Source organism: Tamandua tetradactyla, chromosome 6, assembly GCF_023851605.1.
Source record: "Tamandua tetradactyla isolate mTamTet1 chromosome 6, mTamTet1.pri, whole genome shotgun sequence".
NCBI classification, from domain to species: Eukaryota; Metazoa; Chordata; class Mammalia; order Pilosa; family Myrmecophagidae; genus Tamandua; species Tamandua tetradactyla.
Window position 1 is genome coordinate 15,068,038 of NC_135332.1, and position 10,716 is coordinate 15,078,753.

General features: G+C 42.5%; 1 pseudogene; it reads right to left on the bottom strand.

The window, feature by feature from the left end:
- Positions 1-1,217: 1,217 nt before the first annotated feature.
- Positions 1,218-1,847, bottom strand: LOC143686566 (CMRF35-like molecule 2; annotated as a pseudogene).
- Positions 1,848-10,716: the final 8,869 nt, after the last annotated feature.

Genomic DNA, 10,716 nt, shown 5'->3' on the forward strand with positions numbered 1-10,716 from the left:
GGCGAGGAGCCAAAGCATGAGAAGCCAGCTCCAAGGATGATTGTTCTGAGAAAGAAGAGGAAAGCCTTAGCCTCAACCCAAAAGGGAAAGAAAGAAGGATGAGTTTGGCTGAACATAGGTTTGCAGGTGGAGAGGAAAAGAAATTGAGAGAGTTCATGCCTAATACACTGAAAGAGTTCATGCTGTTAGTAAGGTAGAAGGATGGGAGAGTAACATCAGAAACCATGGACTCCTATTGGCACCCATGTGCACTACTGGGTGGATTTTTTCCAGCAGTACTAGAGCAGGTAGGTTTCAGGCACAATGATAACTTTGTCCCAGTTTGCCCATGAATTTCCCAATTTGAGCACTGAAAGTCCTACATTGTGGGAACCCACTCAGTCCTGGGCAAACTGGATGGTTGCATGAGGATTTTGTCAGGTAGGTAGGGAAATGGTGCATGGGAGTTAATGGTGCTGTAAGAGAAAACATATGTTTTACTCTGGGGGTTCAAACAGGCTTAGGACAGAAGTAAACTCAGGAAAGGAGTGGGGGAAACAACAAATTGGAATCAAAGGGAGGGAAGGATCAAAGGACAGGAGACCTCTGTGAGGTCAAGAATAGGTAGAGTAGGAGTGAAAGCGGCAGAATGTCAATCAATGGAAAGTCATCAGAAAGTAGAATTTTGAGGATAATACCTTGAACATGGACCAGTTTGGGGTGATGACAAGGTTCATGATGTTGCCATTGAGTGGAATTCTGAAAGATCATGGAAATGAAGGTCACTGAAACAGAGAAGTTCAAGGAACCAGGGAAAAGGGTGTATGACAAATTATTCATTAAAACCTCCCAAGATGATGGCAGACTTTGGCTGGAGAAGCTATCAGGTTCCCTTCTGAATGTTTCAGAATATCCAGAAGCTAATGGTGGCAATGTCAAGGAGAAGTTCAGTTTGGGTGTGGCCATGTGATGCAAATACAGAAGGAAGCAGGCAGGAAAGTAAAAGCTGGGAAGTTGTGATGGGGAGCCAGAAGAAGGTGGACATGGCTTCCTGAACCTACAGTATATGGGGTGTAGGAGAAAGAATAGAAGACTACCAAACAAGAGGAGTCATCTCAAGTGAGACCAATTTCAAAACAGACTGATGGAGGAAATATTCCATAAGGAAGCTGAAGATGTAAGGGATCTTGCTTCCTCAAAACAGGTTTCCAAAAAGAGACAGTGGAAAGAGTTTGGGCTCAGTGGAAAGGATCTCCATAGGCAATGTGATGCGGCCCAAGCCCTAGGAGAGTAAGGGTCCCATGAGCTAAGCACCCACACCCAACCAAAGGCTGAAGGATCAGCCAAGTCTCTCCCTACCCACACCACAGGCTCCTCCCAACACCACTGAGACTGAGGACAAGACAAGACCCAGCACCATATTTCAACATAGCACCCACTCTTGTCCCCATGTCCAATCGCATCCCATAAGCTCTGCTGCTGGAGCAAGAGTAGCCCTTACCTGGATAAATAGACACCTTGACCTGGACTGCAGGGTCATGTGACCAGACATCCATGATCCATACTGTCTGAATTTTGCACCCGTAAGACCCAGTGTCATCTGCATGGAGGTTCTCCATGGTCACTGTGAAGGTGAGGTCATCAGCATAGTCTCTGATGGGCACATGGCTATTCCTCTCTTCTTTCTCTTCTCCTTTGGTCTCCACAATTGAGACACATGATGTTTCACACTGGCCTCAGCACCAGTATTTGTTATATCCCCTGTACATCGCCTCATACTGACAGGGCATGCTCAGAGAGCACCCTGTGGTGCCAGTCACAGAGCTGGGGCCCCTCAGAGACAAAAAGCCTGCAAAACAGAAGCCCATGTTCCAAGCCTACATCCAGATGGACCCCATCAGAAACTGCCTAACTGGAGCTTGATAGGAAAGTTGCCATGAGCAGTACCTGGACTTGGAGATAGGGCCCTGGAAAGGTGCCAAGCTTAGGAGTCTAAGCCAGAAAGGCTGGGGTCTGCAGGTAGCAGGCAAGTTGGGACCTGTCCCTTGAGAGATCAGAAACACAAAGCACCCAAGCAGCTCTGGACACTGGGAGAGTCAGATCAAATCTAGAGATGGGAGCAGAGAAGAGCTGCCAAGCCTGTCCTCAGCCTACCAGCGAGGCCTCTGCATTCCAGGTTATCTGCAACTCAGATTTGTTCTGGAAGAGTACAACTTCCTATCTGCTCCCCTTCTTTATGTTCTGGAAGCAGGAAAAATAAATACGTGGCTCTAACTTTATTCTCTCTGGAGAGTCAACATGCTGCTGGGAAGAGGGGCTACATCCCAAAGGAGTCTTGATAGGTTTCTTTACAGAGGTTTGGGGTACAAGCTGAACCCCCCAATCACAGTCCCAAGTTCTGGGTGTTGGTTGGCACCATGTGTACATAATAAAAGAGGGAAGCTGCTCTCTGTAACTGATTGATTTTGGAGCTGGGGGGAAGAAGGGTTTAGAATCTGGGAGGCCAAGTGTGAGAAGTCGATATGGAAGGAAAGGGAAAGAGGAAGAGGTATCACAGGTGGGCAGAAGGCTGTGCATTGTGTGATGTGACTCTCAGCCAAAAAAAAAATAAATAAATCTTGAGCAAATGCTCAAAAGTTTACAAAATGCTTGTGCTGCGGCGGCCGGCGACCCTCCCTGCATTCGGAACCCCAGGCCGGCTGGCATTCTTCCAAGACGCTTCAGCTGCCGAACCTCCCCTACGGCGAGAATTTTCCAGAGTTAAAGGACCCACAGCAACTTTAACTGGTGGAACCCGTAGACAAACGTGTGCCACGAGCGCCACCTACTGGGCAGGATAAGAAAAACAGAACCCAGAGATTGCACAGAAAAATCTTTCAACCTGTGGGGTCGAACACCCAGGGAAATCTGACTAAATGCCCAGACGCCAGCAGAAGATAACGGATCACGCTCAGAAAATTGAACATATGGCCCAGTCAAACGAAGAAACCAATAGTTCAAATGAGATACAGGAGCTGAAACAAATAATGCTGAATATACGAACAGAAATGGAAAACCTCTTCAAAAACGAAATCGATAAATTGAGGGAGGACATGAAGAAGACATGGGCTGAACATAAAGAAGAAATAGAAAAACTGAAAAAACAAATCACAGAACTTATGGAAGTGAAAGATAAAGTAGAAAAGATGGAAAAAACAATGGATACCTACAACGACAGATTTAAAGAAACAGAAGATAGAATTAGTGATTTGGAGGATGAAACATCTGAATTCCAAAAAGAAACAGAAACTATCTGGAAAAGAATGGAAAAATTTGAACAAGGTATCAGGGAACTCAAGGACAATGTGAACCGTACAAATATACGTGTAGTGGGTATCCCAGAAGGAGAAGAGAAGGGAAAAGGAGGAGAAAAACTAATGGAAGAAATTATCACTGAAAATTTCCCAACTCTTATGAAAGACCTAAAATTACAGATCCAAGAAGTGCAGCGCACCCCAAAGAGATTAGACACAAATAGGCGTTCCCCAAGACACTTACTAGTTAGAATGTCAGAGGTCAAAGAGAAAGAGAGGATCTTGAAAGCAGCGAGAGAAAAACAATCCGTCACATACAAGGGAAACCCAATAAGACTATGTGTAGATTTCTCAGCAGAAACCATGGAAGCTAGAAGACAGTGGGATGATAAATTTAAATTACTAAAAGAGAAAAACTGCCAGCCAAGACTCCTATATCCAGCAAAATTGTCCTTCAAAAATGAGGGAGAAATTAAAACATTCTCAGACAAAAAGTCAGAAGAGAATTTGTGACCAAGAGACCAGCTCTGCAAGAAATACTAAAGGAAGCACTAGAGTCAGAACCGAAAAGACAGAAGAGAGAGACATGGAGAAAAGTGTAGAAAGAAGGAAAGTCAGATATGATATATATAATACAAAAGGCAAAATGGTAGAGGAAAATATTATCCAAACAGTAATAACTCTAAATGTCAATGGACTGAATTCCCCAATTAAAAGACATAGACTGGCAGAATGGATTAAAAAACAGGATCCTTCTATATGCTGTCTACAGGAAACACATCTTAGACCCAAAGATAAATATAGGTTGAAAGTGAAAGGTTGGGAAAAGATATTTCATGCAAATAACAACCAGAAAAGAGCAGGAGTGGCTATACTAATATCCAACAAGTTAGACTTCAAATGTAAAACAGTTAAAAGAGACAAAGAAGGACACTATATACTATTAAAAGGAACAATTAAGCAAGAAGACATAACAATCATAAATATTTACGCACCGAACCAGAATGCCCCAAAATACGTGAGGAATACACTGCAAACACTGAAAAGGGAAATAGACACACATACCATAATAGTTGGAGACTTCAATTCACCACTCTCATCAATGGACAGAACATCTACACAGAGGATCAATAAAGAAATAGAGAACCTGAATATTACTATAAATGAGCTTGACTTAACAGACATTTATAGGACATTACATCCCACAACAGCAGGATACACCTTTTTTTCAAGTGCTCATGGATCATTCTCAAAGATAGACCATATGCTGGGTCACAAAGCAAGTCTTAACAAATTTAAAAATATTGAAATCATACACAACACTTTCTCAGATCATAAAGGAATGAAGTTGGAAATCAATAATAGGCGGAGTGCCAGAAAATTCATAAATACATGGAGGCTCAACAATACACTCTTAAACAACAAGTGGGTCAAAGAAGAAATTGCAAGAGAAATTAGTAAATACCTAGAGGCAAATGAAAATGAAGACACAACATATCAAAACTTATGGGACGCAGCAAAGGCAGTGCTAAGAGGGAAATTTATTGCCCTAAATGCCTTTATCAGAAAAGAAGAAAAGGCAAAAATGCAGGAATTAACTGTCAACTTGGAAGAACTGGAGAAAGAACAGCAAACTAATCCCAAAGCAAGCAAAAGGAAAGAAATAACAAAGATTAGAGCAGAAATAAATGAAATTGAAAACATGAAAACAATAGAGAAAATCAATAAGACCAGAAGTTGGTTCTATGAGAAAATCAACAAGATTGATGGGCCCTTAGCAAGATTGACAAAAAGAAAAAGAGAGAGGATGCAAATAAATAAGATTAGAAATGAAAGAGGAGACATAACTACTGACCTCACAGAAATAAAGGAGGTAATAACAGGATACTATGAACAACTTGACGCTAATAAATACAACAATTTAGATGAAATGGACAGGTTCCTGGAAAGACATGAACAACCAACTTTGACTCAAGAAGAAATAGACGAACTCAACAAACCAATCACAAGTAAAGAGATTGAATTAGTTATCCAAAAGCTCCCTAAAAAGAAAAGTCCAGGACCAGACGGCTTCACATGTGAATTCTATCAAACATTCCAGAAAGAATTAGTACCTACTCTCCTCAAACTGTTCAACATAATCGAAGTGGAGGGAAAACTACCTAATTCATTCTATGAAGCCAACATCACCCTCATACCAAAACCAGGCAAAGATATTACAAAAAAAGAAAACTACAGACCAATCTCTCTAATGAATACAGATGCAAAAATTCTCAATAAAATTCTAGCAAATCGTATCCAACAACACATTAAAAGAATTATACATCATGACCAAGTAGGATTCATCCCAGGTATGCAAGGATGGTTCAACATAAGAAAATCAATTAATGTAATACACCAAATCAACAAATCAAAGCAGAAAAATCACATGATCATCTCAATTGATGCAGAGAAGGCATTTGACAAGATTCAACATCCTTTCCTGCTGAAAACACTTCAAAAGATAGGAATACAAGGGAACTTCCTTAAAATGATAGAGGGAATATATGAAAAACCCACAGCTAATATCATTCTCAATGGGGAAAAATTGAAAACTTACCCCCTAAGATCAGGAACAAGACAAGGATGTCCACTATCACTACTATTATTCAACATTGTGTTGGAAGTTCTAGCCAGAGCAATTAGGCAAGAAAAAGAAATACAAGGCATCAAAATTGGAAAGGAAGAAGTAAAACTATCATTGTTTGCAGATGATATGATACTATATGTAGAAAACCCAGAAAAATCCACAACAAAATTACTAGAGCTAATAAATGAGTACAGCAAAGTAGCAGGCTACAAGATCAACATTCAAAAATCTGTAGCTTTTCTATACACTAGTAATGAACAAGCTGAGGCGGAAATCAAGAAACGAATCCCATTTACAATCGCAACTAAAAGAATAAAATACCTAGGAATAAATTTAACCAAAGAGACAAAAAACCTATATAAAGAAAACTACAAAAAACTGTAAAAGAAATCACAGAAGACCTAAATAGATGGAAGGGCATACCGTGTTCATGGATTGGAAGACTAAATATAGTCAAGATGTCAATCCTACCTAAATTGATTTACAGATTCAATGCAATACCAATCAAAATCCCAACAACTTATTTTTCAGAAATAGAAAAACCAATAAGCAAATTTATCTGGAAGGACAGGGTGCCCCGAATTGCTAAAAACATCTTGAGGAAAAAAAACGAAGCTGGAGGTCTCACACTGCCGGACTTTAAGGCATATTATGAAGCCACAGTGGTCAAAACAGCATGGTATTGGCATAAAGATAGACATATCGACCAATGGAATCGAATAGAGTGCTCAGATATAGACCCTCTCATCTATGGACATTTGATCTTTGATAAGGCAGTCAAGCCAACTCACCTGGGACAGAACAGTCTCTTCAATAAATGGTGCCTAGAGAACTGGATATCCATATGCAAAAGAATGAAAGAAGACCCATCTCTCACACCCTATACAAAAGTTAACTCAAAATGGATCAAAGATCTAAACATTAGGTCTAAGACCATAAAACAGTTAGAGGAAAATGTTGGGAGATATCTTATGGATCTTACAACTGGAGGTGGTTTTATGGACCTTAAACCTAAAGCAAGAACACTGAAGAAGGAAATAAATAAATGGGAGCTCCTCAAAATTAAACACTTTTGTGCATCAAAGAACTTCATCAAGAAAGTAGAAAGACAGCCTACACAATGGGAGACAATATTTGGAAACGACATATCAGATAAAGGTCTAGTATCCAGAATTTATAAAGAGATTGTTCAACTCAACAACAAAAAGACAGCCAACCCAATTACAAAATGGGAAAAAGACTTAAACAGACACCTACCAGAAGAAGAAATATGGATGGCCAAGAGGCACATGAAGAGATGCTCAATGTCCCTGGCCATTAGAGAAATGCAAATCAAAACCACAATGAGATATCATCTCACACCCACCAGAATGGCCATTATCAACAAAACAGAAAATGACAAGTGCTGGAGAGGATGCGGAGAAAGAGGCACACTTATCCACTGTTGGTGGGAATGTCAAAGGGTGCAACCACTGTGGAAGGCAGTTTGGCGGTTCCTCAAAAAGCTGAATATAGAATTGCCATACGACCCAGCAATACCATTGCTAGGTATCTACTCAAAGGACTTAAGGGCAAAGACACAAACGGACATTTGCACACCAATGTTTATAGCAGCGTTATTTACAATTGCAAAGAGATGGAAACAGCCAAAATCTCCATCAACAGAAGAGTGGCTAAACAAACTGTGGTATATACATACGATGGAATATTATGAAGCTTTAAGACAAGATAAACTTATGAACCATGTAATAACATGGATGGACCTAGAGAATATTATGCTGAGTGAATCCAGCCAAAAACTAAAGGACAAATACTGTATGGTCCCACTGATGTGAACGGACATTCGAGAATAAACTTGAAATATGTCATTGGTAACAGAGTTCAGCAGGAGTTAGAAACAGGGTAAGACAATGGGTAATTGAAGCTGAAGGGATACAGACTGTGCAACAGGACTAGATACAAAAACTCAAAAATGGACAGCACAATAATACCTAATTGTAAAGTAATCATGTTAAAATACTGAATGAAGCTGCATCTGAGCTATAGGGTTTTTTTTGTTTTTGTTTGCTTGTTGGTTTGTTTGTTGTTGTTGTTTTTTACTATTATTACTACTTTTATTTCTTTTCTTTATATTAACATTTTATATCTTTTTCTGTTGTGTTGCTAGTTCTCTAAACCGATGCAAATGTACTAAGAAACAATGATCATGCATCTATGTGATGATGTTAAGAATTACTGAGTGCATATGTAGAATGGTATGATTTCTAAATGTTGTGTTAATTTCTTTTTTTTTTCTTTCCGTTAATAAAAAAATAAAAAAAAAATAAAAAAGTAAAAAAAAAAAAAGTTTACAAAATGCTTGATTCAAGCTTGAGTGTGTGCATGCACGTGCACATGTGTGTGAAAACAGAAGGAGTTTAGTTTTGCATTTACGGTGACATAAGTGAGAAATAAGATGACACACACATGTAGGTCACAGCCATGGAAGAAACAGCCCTAGAATTAGCAGAAATTGTGGGAAGAGCTCTGGGCATTTGCAGGCTATACATTAATGATTGAAGTGAGTGCAGGGGTGGAGGAGCCGCTGACTTCTGGCTCTCCGCCATCGCTATCCATGCTGTCTTCCCATCCTCCTGGCCCCTTCCAAACTCACCCAACCCTGGCAGCCCCTTCCCCCTCACAGTTCCCCCCGCCCCCCAACCCTAATTAGGGTTTTCCTTTGTTATGCCTTGGCCACAGGTGTCCTTCCTGACCCTGCAGCCTCTGAGCTCTCACCATGTTTCCTATTGTGCTAATTCATGTGGGAAACCTTCCCCACCCTGGACACACTGGAAACCTCACTGCTTTCCCTGTTCCAAATCCCTGCCCCACACCTATATCTCCCCTGAAGCCCTGTCTCCCCCCTCCCCAACCCTCCCCACAAGGCTGGAGAGCTGGTCCTCGCCACCCCTCTTCCATCCAACCCCTGGTTCCATTAGAGGTAGCGAGTTCCCAGTAGGTAGCTCTTTCCAAGTCCTAAGCCAAGCTCAGAATTGCATCCCCCACCCCCGTGAGAATTTATCAGGGTGCAGAGCACACGAGATCCAAGAGCTCCGCACGTGGGACCCGAGGCTGCTGGGGCAGCTGCAGGAGTCGTACTCCAAGAGCTTTCGTGCGTCTGTTCAGGCTCGTTGCCAGCCGTCCAGAACTGCATGAGCCATGGAATTGCCCTGACTCTCCCATCAAGGAGAATCTAGAAGCAGATGAGCAGCCAGAGAACCTTTCAGCCTGGAGAGCAAGTCAAGGTAAGTTAGGGGCCTCTTACCCTGGTCATTGGGAAAAAGCTTCCTCCTCTGGAATCTACCCTCCTTCTCCTCACTTTCTCAAGAGCAGGCAGCTCTCTCTCTCTCTCTCTCTCTCTCTCTCTCATGCATGCCCACACACTCACCTCCATGGGAAGCCCCCTTCTCACCTACCCCAGGAACAGCAGCTCCCTATGACAGTGTCCTGTATTCCTGAAAGACTCCCCCTTGGCTCCCTTTTTCCTCTTTGCTGCCCCTCCTCCTACAACGCTGTCCTCAGGATGCCTGGACCTCACTTCCTGCAGCCCTGGTACCCTGGGCTTTAGAGCCCTTGCACCCGAGTGCCTCAGTTTACCAATAATGAACGGGCATATGCCAGCTCGGCTTTGCAAATCTGCGGAGATCTTCTGCCACATCAAGGATATCCGGACCACGAGGGAGTGCTGTCTTCGGAGACTGGGGAGAACGAACGGCTCAACCCCCAGAGCCCCTGGAGCTGGGGCCTCAGTGTCGTAGAGGCAGCAGGGCGAAGGGAGCTCTGACTGGGGGTCAGAAGCTCTGAGTTCTAGGCTCGGCTCTGCCTAGGGCCACCTGACCTTGAGCAAGTTGCTTAACTCTCCAAGTCCAGGCATCTTGCCTGGCCTGCCTGCCCCCAGAGGTGGTGGGAATTGAGTGCATGAGCTCATGAAACCAAAGGAAAACCCCAAGGGGCCCAGAGATGGGCAGTCACGTTTACCACAAACAGTGTTCAATCATTCTCATTTTGGGTGATCAAAAATGATGGCCTTTTTTCCTTTTCTTCCCCCCTTCCACATATTCTTGCTGTTCATACTTTGTTTTCTGAAAAAGCCTATTGAGTTTCTATATTTGTAACCAAGTAGTATTTTTATTTCATTAATATATTATAATAATATCATACTATAGTGTATCATATACAACAGCATGCATTATGTAATTATAATATTTATATTTAATTATATAATGTAAAAGATTATTGACAATTGTTCCCCTAAGTGTCTCCCCTATTTAAAAGTCTCTCTTTGAGGCACAGGATTGGGTTTAGAGAAATGAATCTGGAGGGGCCAAGAAGGCGGCTTAGCAATGTGCACTTTTTAGTTCGTCCTCCAGAACAACTACTAAATAACCAGAACCAATACAGAACAGCTCCCAGAGCCACATCAGTGACCGGACACACAGCGTACCCCAGTCTGGACCAGGTGGACCAGCTGCAAGCATTCCTAGAACCGTGAGTTCCCCAAGCCACAGCCAGCGCCTGGCACCCCTCCCCCAGAGGCAGCTTCCCAGAGGGAAAGGAAAGAGACTCTAAACCTGGTCAAGGTGGAGGTCGCTCACTGGGCTCACGGAAAAAGAGGAAAGGGGAGGAAATGGAGGTTTTAGTGGCTATGTTTCTACGGAGACTTGGCAGCCTCTGGATTCAGCTGCGAGACTTCTCGGGCTGCAACTGCCCCAGGCATAGGCAGAAACGGACTGCTTTCAGGGCCATCTCCCGCCTGTGCCTTCCCCAGGGGAGGGA